General features: G+C 45.2%; 1 long non-coding RNA gene across 2 annotated transcripts; it reads left to right on the top strand.

Annotated features, from left to right (window-relative positions):
* Window positions 1-4,163: 4,163 nt before the first annotated feature.
* On the top strand, window positions 4,164-12,118 carry LOC107130360 (uncharacterized). 2 transcript variants are annotated; one of them, XR_010583527.2, is made up of 3 exons: window positions 4,164-4,268; window positions 6,994-7,122; window positions 10,179-12,118. It is a non-coding gene; the product is annotated as an uncharacterized lncRNA (long non-coding RNA). The 2 variants fall into 2 exon arrangements; XR_012434960.1 differs by lacking the exon at window positions 10,179-12,118 and adding an exon at window positions 8,633-9,926.
* The last annotated feature ends 786 nt before the right edge of the window (window positions 12,119-12,904 follow it).

Below are 12,904 nucleotides of genomic sequence, written 5' to 3'. Positions count from 1 at the left end.
CATTTCTGGGACTTCAGTTCCTTCACCTGTGAAATGGAGACAACATAGTCGTAGAAGAGTAAATGAGATAACTCATGTAAAGCCCTGGGACAGTGCTGATGCATAGCAAACTGTTAGGAAAGGTGCTGCCATTGTTGTTGTTGTTGTTGTTGTTGTTATTATTATTATTATTCAACACTACCGTAATAAAATACCAGTGCTGGCCGGGGGTGGTGGCTCACGCCTGTAATCCCAGCACTTTAGCAAGCCTAGGAGGGCAGATAACGAGGTCAGGAGATGGACACCATCCGGGCTAACACGATGAAACCCCGTCTCTACTAAAAATAGAAAAAATTAGCCGGGCATACTGGCGGGCTCCTGTAATCCCAGCTACTCGGGAGACTGAGGCAGGAGAATCGCTTGGACCTGGGAGGCAAAGGTTGCAGTGAGCGGAGATCGCACTCCAGCCTGGGCGACAGAGTGAGACTCCGTCTCAAAAAACAAACAAACAAACAAACAAAAAAAATTGCTGTGGACAGAGGTGAATCCAATTTTATGGGTCCTGAAGCTCACATTGGTTGGAGGCAGGGTCTCCCACAAAGGAAAAAAAGATAAAAGTATAAATGCAAAATTAGATACATACTTGAAAATTTATTTTTAAAATGAGAAGATGAATCATAACAAATTGCAAATTAAAGAGTTGGCAAATCAAAAATCATTTAAAATCCAGAAAAAATAACATAGTAATTTATATTAATTAACTGCCTAGCACATTCATATAGCATTTTTTAACTTTTTCTGGCAGCATGCTCTTTGATTGATTCTTTATAATGATGTTGTCAGTTTTTTATAGAGAGAGCAGAAAGATAATTCAGTTTTCTTCTGGCATGGTTGATGAAAAAAATTTTTTATTACTATTGATAGTATTTAAAAATATGTTTCAACTTTAAAATTTCGTGAGGCCAGGCGCCGTGGCTCGCACCTGTAATCCCAGCACTTTGGGAGGCCGAGGCAGGCAGATCATGAAGTCAGGAGTTCAAGTCCAGCCTGGCCATCATGGTGAAATCCCGTCTCTACTAAAAATACAAAAAATTATCCAGGCTTGGTGGCACACACCTGTAATCCCAGCTACTCGAGAGGCTTAGGCAGGAGAATCACTTGAACCCAGGAAGCAGAGGGTGCCATGAGCTAAGATCACTCCACTGCACTCCAGCCTGGGTGGCAGAGCAAGACTCTGTTTAGAGAAAAATAAATAAATAAATAAATAAATAAATAAATAAATCTGCTCTTGGTAATACCATATATAGTTTTAGGATAGGCCAGGAATGGTGGTTCACACCTATGATCCCAGAATTTTGGGAGGCTGAGGCAGGAGGATCACTTGAGCCCAGGAGTTTAAAGCTGCAGTGAACTGTGGTTGTGGCGCTGCACTCTATCCTGGATAGACTCCAGAGCAAGACTCTGTTTCTATTAAGAAAAAAGAAATTGGGATTGTCAGATTTGAAAAAGAAAGCTATGCAAATTTTTTTCATAATAGAGCTGTAAGATTTCAGCACAGTTCAGGCTTTCTTATGTAGTAACTAATCTTAAATACTTGTTATAAAGGATAATAGCCAGTTTGTCCTAGATGCAGTGGTCTATTATGAACTTTATGAACTTTATTTTTATCAAATCACCAAGAAATTTAGAACTTTTTGCAATGTATTCCTATGAATTACTCTTCCTCATTAATTGAATTATTAAATAATCCAAGATCTTATTAGAAATCTGTCTTTTCCTCTTACTGCAGTATCTCTTTGAGGATAATCTGAGTTTTATGTTACAATTCACTTCTTAATGTCAGAATAATTTCTATCTAACAATTTCATATAAAAATCAATGGGAAACACTTTTGTATGGTATGTTTATAATTGTATATCCCACCTTGTTAAACATATTCCTGACAGGGAAAACTTCCATTTTGATAAAGCACCAGTGAGAACTCAATCCACTGTTTGCAATGTTACATGTTTCGTGATCAGGAGAATTTTCCACGGACTGGCTTCTGGCTCCATATAGTTCAAATACTACTTCCAGGTTCAGGCATTAGAGGACATGTTCTTGCCACCATGCCCCTCAGGTTCTGAATCTATATGTCATGATGATACCTGAATCTGTCAGCTCAATGGCTGTAGGAATATTCCTAGAAGCCAATCCTATACCAGAAGTTAGCAACAACTAGACATGCCGGTGATCGTGGACCACATCACATACCCCTTTAAACAAACTGAAATGTAGGTTCTAAATTTCTTGGTGGTTTGATAAAAATAATGTTCATAAACTTCATGATAGACTGCTACATCTAGGACAAACTGGCTATTATCCTTTATAACAAGTATTTAAGATTAGTTACTACATAAGAAAGCCTGAACTGTCCTGAAATCTTACAGCTCTATTATGAAAAATATTTGCATAGCTTTCTTTTGTAGGCTGGGTGAAGTGGCTCAAGCCAGCATTTTGGGAGGCCGAGATGGGTGGATCACTTGAGGTCAGGAGTTCAAGACCAGCCTGGCCAACATGGTGAAACCCCGTCTCTAGTAAAAATACAAAAAGTAGCCAGGCATGGTGGCACATGCCTGTAATCCTAGCTACTTGGAGAATTGCTTGGAGAATCCCAGCTACAGAAGAATTGCTTGAATCCGGGAGGCGAAGGTTGCGGTGAGCCAAGATCGCGCCATTGCACTCCAGCCTGGGCAAGAAGAGCAAAACTCTGTCTCAAGAAAAAAAAAAAAAAAGAAAAAGAAAAAGAAAAACTTCAATGTATTTTCAACTCAATTTCCACTTAGGCAGACCCCCAAAACACCCATGGCTCCTTTACCACCTAATTTGAGGGGAGGTGGGGCAGAGAGAAAATTATAATGGAAAGAGACATCAGACTTAATGAATTGTAGTTACGATATCTTACGCTTGCATATTCTATGCAGAACCACATGAACATACCGACAGGGCGCCTCCCAGGGCCTTAGGAGGGCCCTAGACAAGTGAGCTTCATTACCTTTACGATAAGTCTGCCTCCAGCTGTAGACTCCACAATTTCAGGGGCTGGAGAAGGTCTCTCTAGTATCCCTCCGAAATGCCTCCTTATCAAGTATAAGGGGGTCTATAATTACACTGTCAGGAATGTATTCCCTTGGTTACAGCATTGTGCCAATGCTAGCTCTCTTTTAAAATATGCTTTGGTAGGGGTATGAGAGGAGGCAGGATATGGAGTCCCTTACATTTTAGTATGAATGCATTCACCAGGGGAAGCTTAGAACTGTAGGAGAATTCTCATGGTTGAAGAATAAAGTATCAAGAAAGAGAGACAAAGGCAAACGTTCTTCGCTTCACATTTTGTGTGTAAAGTGGATGCGCTGTGTTCTACAGCCAAATTTGGGATGACAAGTGGCCTATGTGAGGAGATACAGTGAAAGAGAACCCCTCTAGCATGCAGCATTATTTTTAGTCACTTTTCAATTATGAGCAATAATAGAAAATAATTATTAATAGTATTAATAGCAATTTCTCAACAAAATCACTTTGCTTAGTAAGTATTTTGGATTTTATTGAGTGCTTTAAGCCACGTGTTGGCGGTGACTTAGTTCAAGCTGAATTGGAGAGACATAATTTTTCTAACTTCCTTTGACTTGCTTCCCCCGCTGCCCTCTGTCCCCACTGCCCAACCTCAGCTTGTTAAGAGATCCTGACTCAGGGGCCAGGCGCGGTGGCTCACGCCTGTAATCCCAGCACTTTGGGAGGCCGAGGCGGGCGGATCACAAGGTCAGGAGATCGAGACCACAGTGAAACCTCGTCTCTACTAAAAATACAAAAAATTAGCCGGGCGCGGTTGTGGGCGCCTGTAGTCCCAGCTACTCGGGAGGCTGAGGCAGGAGAATGGCGTGAACCCGGGAGGCGGAGCTTGCAGTGAGCCGAGATCGCACCACTGCACTCCAGCCTGGGCTGGGCGACAGAGCGAGACTCCGTCTCAAAAAAAAAAAAAAAAAAAAAAAAGAGATCCTGACTCAGGGACCAGCCTAGCTGAACTCTCCCTACACCTACCCCATCCACCTTGGGAGATTTCCAGGCCACGCTCTCCATGAGCTGAGCACTTGGTGATGTGTTTGTGAGAAGGAGACTCTCAGTCCACCTTGCTTCTCTCTCCATTTAGACTCTAAACAGAGGTAGTGGTAAAATCACCTGAGAAAATCCAGGAGCAGAGGAGTGGAGACTGAAGAGGAGAGCCCACGTTGTGAGGAGCGAGCGGCTGGCAGGTGAGTGTTTATCTCTCTCTGAGCTGACTCTGAGCTTTCTTTTCCCCATGTAAATGAAGCAAGGGAGGAGAAGGCCCCCAGAGTATAGACAGGGCCCAGGCTGCCTTTTTCATAGCAGCCATTCTCTGAAAAGCTTCTTCAAAAACTCCACTTTGATAACCCCAGTGCCTGAGCAAGTCACATTGGAACTCTCTGTGAAGAGGCAGGCTCTCAGCCGGCTGTGTGCAGTGTCTTTGAGAAGAGAATACAAACCCTGGGATATTGGATAGAAATTAGGCTGTCGAACACACAGCCCAAGGTCTCCAGGAATAGAAGAAACATGGTGGAGTTTGACAAACTGGGTGAGCATCCTGTGGTCACATTCGCATACTGTGTGCCTTTGGGCAAGCTGCTTAGCCTCTCTCTGCCGCAATTCCCCTATATGGAAGTGGGAATGATAATTCCTATCTCGTCATTATGAAGATTGAAAATAGTGCCCATAGCGTGTTCAGCATAGTGCCAGACATGCTGGAGATGCTCAAGGAGGACTGGGTTGGCAGGAGGGACAGATATTTGGTTGAAAAAATGTGCCCTGAGCTTCCTCCACATGAGAGGTACTGAGCAAACCCTCAGGGAGGAACTAAGATGTGTGGGGGAAGGTTTTCAAAGTTTGAGGAGGAAACAAGCTATGTAAATACATGACTATAATAGTGAACAGGTGGCCTCCAGGAGTGGAGAGTCAGCGGCTTTGGAAAGAGAGAGCTAAAAGGCATGTCCTCATATCAGACAGCTCGGGGAAAATGTTGTGTCTGGGTTGGGCCTTGAAGGAGGAGTTTTGACCGGAGATTATGGTAGAAAAATACATCATGTAAAGGGGAAAGCATGAGCAAAGAAGTAAGGGGGTAAAAACCTGAAGACTTTAGAGAAGAACTAATAGGTTGGAGATTAGGATCCCTGTGACATACGTGAAGAAAACTGGAAGGTAACAAAGCTGTCCATGAAGCCAGAAGGTAAGTTAAGGCCAGAGGGTTTGCGTGCCTTGAATGTGCAGCTTAAATGTTCAGAATTCTCCAAAAAGCAAAGAGCCATTGCACGTTGTTGAGTACATATTTTGGAGAGACAGCTCCACTTTTCAGAGTAGCCAAGTACCCCCAGAGCAAGTGCCTGGCCCAGCCATCCTGTTTCATCAGAAGAACAAGGAATGTGGCCACCACTGAACAGGGAAATGAGGGAGGGCAGGCAGGCAGGGAGAAGTACTAGTGAGTTACACCGTTATAAATACACTTTAGGGCCGTGTGACTTGGCCATAAATCGCCGCACTGTGCTCAGGTGATGTCACCCGACGCTCGGCTGTATTTATAGCTTTGTTCACTGTTCCCTGGGATTTTTTTCTTGGCACATTCGAGGTAATAAGTGTCTCCCCCACACATACTCATCCTGAACAACAGAAGATAAACTTTTATGCCACTTCTGTTTGTCTTCTCCCAGCTCCTTGGAAGGATGATTTCCTGGACTTATCAAGTGCCTGCTTAGTTGAGAATATTCTCCTGCAGTTCAATTGCTAGCCCCCAGGCTTTGTACTCTGAAATGGAGCTCAGCCTCCTCTCTACTCCAGGAAATCCTTTGTGGAACTCAGAATCAGAAATATCTCCCTTTTTGCCAGGCACTCTGGTAACAACTGTGAACAACAACAGTACAGGCTCTACCTGCACAGGGCTTATGATCTAGCATGGGAAACAGACACTGAATACTTAGTTAGAAGGGAGATGAATGTTACTAGTGGAAATAGAAGGTTATTGAAGGCAATAACAAGGTGATCTAGCTGTCTGGAGGAATTAGAGAGGCTTCCATGGAGAAGTGGCATTTAGTGTGAGGTCTCAGGGATGAGTAGCACTTAGCTTAGGGGGCGAGGTTGGGGTAGAGCCCTGGGAGGAAAAGAACATTGCAGGCAAGGGAACCCCATGTGCCAAGACCCCAAACAATGAGAGAAATATGGCCAGTCCCTAAAACTTAGTGAAGCCTGGTGGAGTTGGAGTATAAAGGATAAGAAGGGGAGTGGAGAGCAGTGGGGTTGGGAGGGAAGGCAAACTTACTCCAGGCAGGCTCTAGGAACCAACGGGAAGTTGCTGTATCTGATCCTAAGGGCAATGAGAGCCCCGGTGAGTTTTAAAGAGTGGAGTCATGTGGTCAAATTTGAGCTTGAGAAAAATTATTAGGCTTGGGCTCATGCAGAAAGGACTTGCTGGTGTTGAGGCAAGAGATAATACACATGGAGCAGGGTGGTGGCAATGAAGATGGAAGCAAATAGGCCACTACCTGGGAAAGCCAATCCACAGGATTTGGAGACTGTTTGAATGTGAATGGGGATGAAGAGAGTATGTACTCGCAGATGTCTGGTCTGAACAATAGAATGGAGGTTGGTGTCATTCTCGAAAGAGGACTGCTGAAGGAGTGGCCAGGGTTTGTTGTTGTTCTGTTTTGTTTTTTACTTGGGGGACAACATTTTCCTCTGAATTAGCTTTCCTCTGGATCTATTCCCAAATCCTAGACTAGGGCTTTGCATGAGGAAGACCTATGGATGTGGGAAGCATTGAGGCTCACGGCTAAGGGCTAGTAGAAAAGGGGAAAGTGCCAATACCTGGAAGAGAGGACTTGGTACCAGGTCCTGTTTGCTGGCTGTGTCTTGGAGGCTGGAATAGAAGCACTGGAGAGATATTAAACCAACATTCTCCATCTGTCCATTTAGGAAATGCCATCTGAGCCAGCAGCCAGACCCTGCCTGGCAGGTAGCATGAGGCCTGTTCCCTGGCACAGAAGCCGGAAAGCCAGTGGAAGTAGAGAGGAGTTCCACCGTCCTGGAGCTTGGCTGTCACAGGTAGGAAGGCACCAAGTCAGGTGAAAGGAGTAGGAGTCAGAAAATTGCTCCCCAACTCTGGACCTGGGGAAGAATCTTGGCTCTGGTTCCTTGAGAGGAAATGAGCCGAAAGTTTCCAGAAGTAGTTCTCAAACACAGAGAATTTGCAGAATGCCCTATGGGCCCTGATGGAACCCACTAAAAAGCATCCCCAGGGAATATCTCGTAACTCAATATTAGAGACAAATAATATTACAGTACCATGGGGGCATCAGAGTTAGCAGGAAACTGAGCCCAGAGAGGGGAGCCATCTAATCTAAAGCCACACTCAGACTCTGACTAAAGATCCTGAATCTCCATTTCTAGGAAACTTTTCTTGATGCCTGCAAGCTGAGTTGAGTGACTCCTGTTTTGCACTAAAAAACACAGGCATTTTTCTATCTGCACTTCCCAACTCTGTTGTAATTATCTGTCTGTCTTTCCCACTAGAGGACGAGGTTTTGGACAACAAGGGGGTGTGCTTCATTCTTCTTTATATCCCAAGTGCTTCTCCCAGTGCCTGGCATAGAGTGAGCTTTTAATACATGTTTGTGGGATGAATAGATGAATGAATGGGTGAATGGACTAATTACTTAATTAATCTCAACCAAAACCCTTAGCAAACCTCTACCAGGGGGTTATACGGGTTGGAGTGACATTGTTAAGAGTTGTGCTTTAAGTTAACGGGCTCTCTTATAGTTAGGGTTAAGTAAGCTTAGCCCTTATATTTCCACTCATATGAACCTTATTTAATTTCACTCTTCAACTGCCATGATGTTCAGTGTCCTTAATAGAACTTCAGGCCATAATCCTAGCTGCAAACTCAATCTCATTTCTAGCTTGGATGAAAACATAAAACATAACCCTCTAAACCAGTTCTGATACTAAATGGATCCAATGAGTGGGTGGTTTTAGGTCTTCAGGGAAGCACTGAGGAATGTTAAAGGCCAAGAAACTCTGGGCTTGGGGACAGAATCCAAGAAAACTAAAACCGAGAGCCAAAGGAAGATGAGAGACTTCTCCCTTTTCCTCAGTGTCCCTTGCTTCCTGCTCACTCGATTCTCTGCTTTCCAGACTCTTACAGAAGACTAGAGTCACATAATGGTCAGAGCCATTTAGGTATCAGGAGTGTCTTTGCTGAAAAGAGGCATTTGGAATGAGACTGGGGTACAGGGGTGGGAAAGATGGAGTTAGTGAGAAACATAGGTGAATCCTAACCTGAGTGGCCTGGGTTCTAGTCCCAGGTCTACTGTGCCTTCCCTTGCGACCTTTGACAGACCATTTTGCCACCTCTAAGGGGAATGGACTTCATGCTGTCTCCAGTTGTGCAGCTTCCCATCTGAGTTATTAATTCATTATTACTGTCTCCATTTTTTCCAAAAAGTCTATTTCCCACTGCCCTTCCCCCCCCCCCCCCACATACCCACTCCCCATCTCAAGGCCTCTGCCTGAGTTGCTGAACGCTAACACTCTTCTCCTTTTTTCTGAACAGGTCTCCTCAACCAGGCTACTCATTGGAAGCAGGGATCTTCCAATCCCCGTGATTCAGGCAATGAGATATTCATTAAACCTAATAAGAGATAACTGGTTCATTTAGTACAAATTGCCCTCCCCCCAACACTTCCCCTGCCATACTGGAGCTGGCATATGAAGCAATGGAAAGGGAAGGGCTGAAAATGGGTGGTGTGGAATGGATCCCAGTCATTCGCAGGCAATGCTGGCACACGGTATATATATACACTGGGAGCCTATCTTTGCCAAGGTCATTCTTTCTAAGTCCCTGCCTCTGAGCAGCTTCAACCCATCCAAAACATTTCTCCCTAAATATTTTGGATACTTCTCAGTAGACAGTCCTTTATGGTGGCTAGCGTCTAGTCTTTCTTGTTCAATAGCAGCACTGCTTCTTAAGTGTCCTCTGACACCCATGCCCCATCCATGCAGCCTGACCTCCTTCGTCTACCACCTTCCCCTTCTATAGGAGGCCTAAGATGGCCACTTAACCTCACTGCTGTCCCCGGTGCCTAGTCTCTGTTGCGCGTCTTACTGGCATCCTCATATCTTAATGTATCAGGGATCTGGGCCTCCTTGGAATATCTTCTTCACTCTGCACAGATGTCAGAGAGGGTGAACAACTATCATTTCAACCACTGAGATCCCTGTTCCTTGGCAAGATACCAAGCATAGGTGGCAAAACTGAGATGAGGAAACGCCAGTCCCCAGGCCCAGAATTCTTCTTCACTTTTTTTACAGGACCAGATACTCTTTACAGAGAGGCCAGCCTAGCTGGACCCAGGTTCAGGGCCCCCTGGCCACTAAGGAGAGGTCTGGGGCACTTTGACTGATGCTGTCTTTCCTCTTGCCCCACTCTCCCCTCACAGTGCAGATTGGAGACTTTTTTCACTGCCGTATGGCAGTCCCTTACCCCTGCCCTTTTTCTTGTACGTCTCAAAAGCTGGGCATCTTAAGGAAAAGGAGCACAAGAGAAATAAACTGGTATAGCAGCAGGAAATCTCAAGGCTGAATATCCGGAAGGACTTACGCAGTTACCTGGGCTGGGAGATACAAAAGTGGAGAAGGGATGAAGAGCCCCCTTTGCTGGGAGGACTTCTGAACAAGGGGTACATCTCTCACTGTCACTTCTCTGGGCTATAGTCTGCAGCAGGGAAGAGACAAGGTGACCTCTGGTGATCCCTTACCCTTGGGACTCGAGGTTTCCTTTAGGGTCAGGATTATTTTCCAAGCTGAGAATAAGGATCTCACCCTTTCTCTCCTCTGTCTCTGGTAAGCAGCAGGGACACAATACTCCACCTCTCTAGGGGGAAAAAGGACAATTTATAGAATCGTTCTGCTGTTCTTAGCCCTCGTTGAGACAAAGAATACATTTCTGTCTCTCAAGGTGGCTTCTCCTGCTGATGGTCATAAATTGCCTTCCTGCTCACTCCCTGACCTCTCGATCTTTGTGCTTTTGTGCTCAAAAATTATTAATATTTCTCTTAACTCCATATATCACCTTTGGCTGTTTCTCTCCTTTTTTCCAGGTGAAGTAGCATCCTTAGGGATTACTTCCTCCGCCTCCGCGCCTGCCTGCTTCTGTTGGGGGCAGGGCTCTGTGCATGAGGATGAAGACAAATCCACAGGAGGAAGATTCAAAAGATCTCTGTTTGGGAAAGCTCCAAAACGGAAAAATAATCACAGCTAGCATTTACTGAGCATATGCTGTATGCCTAGTATTGTTCTAAGGGCTGTATGGATATGAACTCAATCCTCACAACTACTCCATAACGTAAGTACTATTATTATCCCCGTTTTCATATCAAAGAAACAAGAGCTAGAGAGGTTAGCCACACAAAATGTCTAAGGTCACACAGAAAGGAAGGGGAAGAACCTAGATTTGAATCCCTGTCTGGTTTCAGGGCCCATGTGCTTTGCTGTCAACTACTCTGCCAGGTACCTCTCTGATAGGGAAAGGCTTACCCAGCTTTTGCTCTGCCCTCAGGGAGTTCCAGAATGGTGTGACATGCATGTGCCTTGCCCCACAAGAATCCCCAAGTTTGATAGGAGAGGCAGATATCCTGTCCTAGGAAGATATGTCCAGTCTGATGGAAAAGACACAAGCTTTATCTTTAGATCATCTGACTGATACTAGGGACTCAGTCCCAGGATGTCTACAGTTTGATGAGTTATGTTAGTAGATTCTAAGAGACTCAGTTAATTTGACTAGACCAAATTGTGAGCATTAGTGTTAAAGAGATGAGGATGGAGCAAAGCTGGGGCAGCTTAATTGGGGTTGCCCCAGGAGGGGAGGGTGATACAAGATTGGCAATAAGCAGAAGAAATGTTAGTGGAGATAAGAGGGCAGGACACTTGTGTGGTGTGCAGGCTTGCTGAAGGCAATGTCTGGAAAGCAGGCGTTTGCTTCGTTTAGCAGCTCTCTACTTTGGCTGTCTACTAGAATCACCTGGGGCTATGTCTAAAAATACTGATGCTTGAACTTCACCCCAGAACGATTAATCTTTAGGGATGAGGGAATGGCACTGGTGTTTTAAAAAAGCCCTCAGGGCAGGGCATGGTGGCTCATGCCTGTAACCCCAGCACTTTGGGAGGCCGAGGCGGGTGGATCACCTGAGGTCAGGAGTTCGAGACCAGCCTGGCCAAGATGGCAAAACGCTGTCTCTACTAAAAATGCAAAAACTAGCCAGGCATGGTGACACACACCTGTAATCTCAGCTACTTGGGAGGCTGAGGCAGGAGAATCTCTTGAACCCAGGAGGTGGAGGTTACAGTGAGCTGAGATCATGCCATGGCACTCCAGCCCAGGTGACAGATCTAAACACCAACTCAAAAAGTTAAAGAATACTAATAATAAAATTAAAGGCCCTCAGGAGATGCTGTGCACAACTGGTGTTGAGGACCACTAGCTGCGGATGAGGTCTATGGGGTCTTAAGCTCTGAGATCTGGGATGCTGGATGACTTATGTGGAAGAGATTCTAGAGACGTGAGTTTGCTATGGACTGAGCTGGTGAGGATTTGGAATTAAAGGAAAGGGGGAGAGAAAAGGGAAGCTAAAGGACCAGAGGAGACAGGCCAGATTGTTGTTTTGGCTCTTAGTGAGCTAGAGAAACTTGGCTCCTCTGTTTCTAGGAACCCTCAGTTCCTTCAGGTCTGTGCCCAAATGTGGCTTTAGCAGAACAGCTTTCTTTGACTACCTGTAAGAACAGTCATTCCTCCTTCTCTCCCTCTCCCTAATCTTTTATCCTGCTTTATTTGTCTCCCATAGCATTTACCATAACCTAGTGTATTTAATATTTTTTCTACTGCCTCTCACTTTCCTCCAGAATGGAACATTAATGAAGGACTTTGTCCTTTTTTTTTCATTATTGTCTCCCCAAAGCCTAGAATGGTGACTGGAAAATATCAGTCTGGAACTGAAGAAATATCTGTGGAATGTATGATTAATGAATGAACAAATGAAAAGCCCTATGTGTCTGTGTGTTGGTGTCTATCTGTGTACGTTCGGGATTGCAGTCCTATTTCTCTGGTCAAGGTATGGCTCTATTCTTAAACTGTGTTTGCCTGTGTTTTGGAACATATGAAGAATTCTCTGGGTCTGTGCATATGGGGCTTCCGCATATGAACTCGGGTGTTTTCCTGCCTTTCTCTGTCCTCTAGTTGTGTGTGGATGTGTCTGGACCACAGACTGATGTTAGGATCTGCGGAGGAAAGAGGAGCTGTGGCTGCTACACATCAACAGAGGGCACCAGAGAGCCACGCACCTACTTTCAGGGTCAGAAATTAAGAAATCTTGGCGGGGAGTGTTAGATACCCAGGAGATCTGGGATCTGAGAGGAAAGAAGTGGAGACCTCTTTGGACCAACACATTATCGTAAAATTGTGCAATTCCTGCAACTCCTCTGTTCATCCCCAGGGTCTAGACCTCTAGGCGCCCCCAGCCACCCTGTGAGCAGAAGTATCTGGTCACGGATGAGAGGAGGAACTGGTTGCCAAACTGGGCCCTTAAGAAAGCGGAGATCCCTCCTGAATGCTCTCACGATTCTCAGGAATTCCCTCCCTTCCTAGTTCCTCCATGTCCCTACCCTAAAAGATCTCAAACTCCAGAGTGCTTAGAGATCCTCTGGTGGCTGTCTTCTCCTCTGGCTTGCATTCAGGGAGGTGAGGCCAAGCCTTGGCCCTTCAAAGCCATCCAGTTGGCTACCTTCTCCTTCGGGGTGGGTGGGAGGCTAAGATGAACAAAGAAAGGAGTCA

Source organism: Macaca fascicularis, chromosome 1, assembly GCF_037993035.2.
Source record: "Macaca fascicularis isolate 582-1 chromosome 1, T2T-MFA8v1.1".
Lineage (NCBI taxonomy): Eukaryota > Metazoa > Chordata > Mammalia > Primates > Cercopithecidae > Macaca > Macaca fascicularis.
The sequence above is the reverse complement of the archived record's forward strand: the minus strand, read 5'-3'. Positions and strand labels throughout refer to the sequence as shown.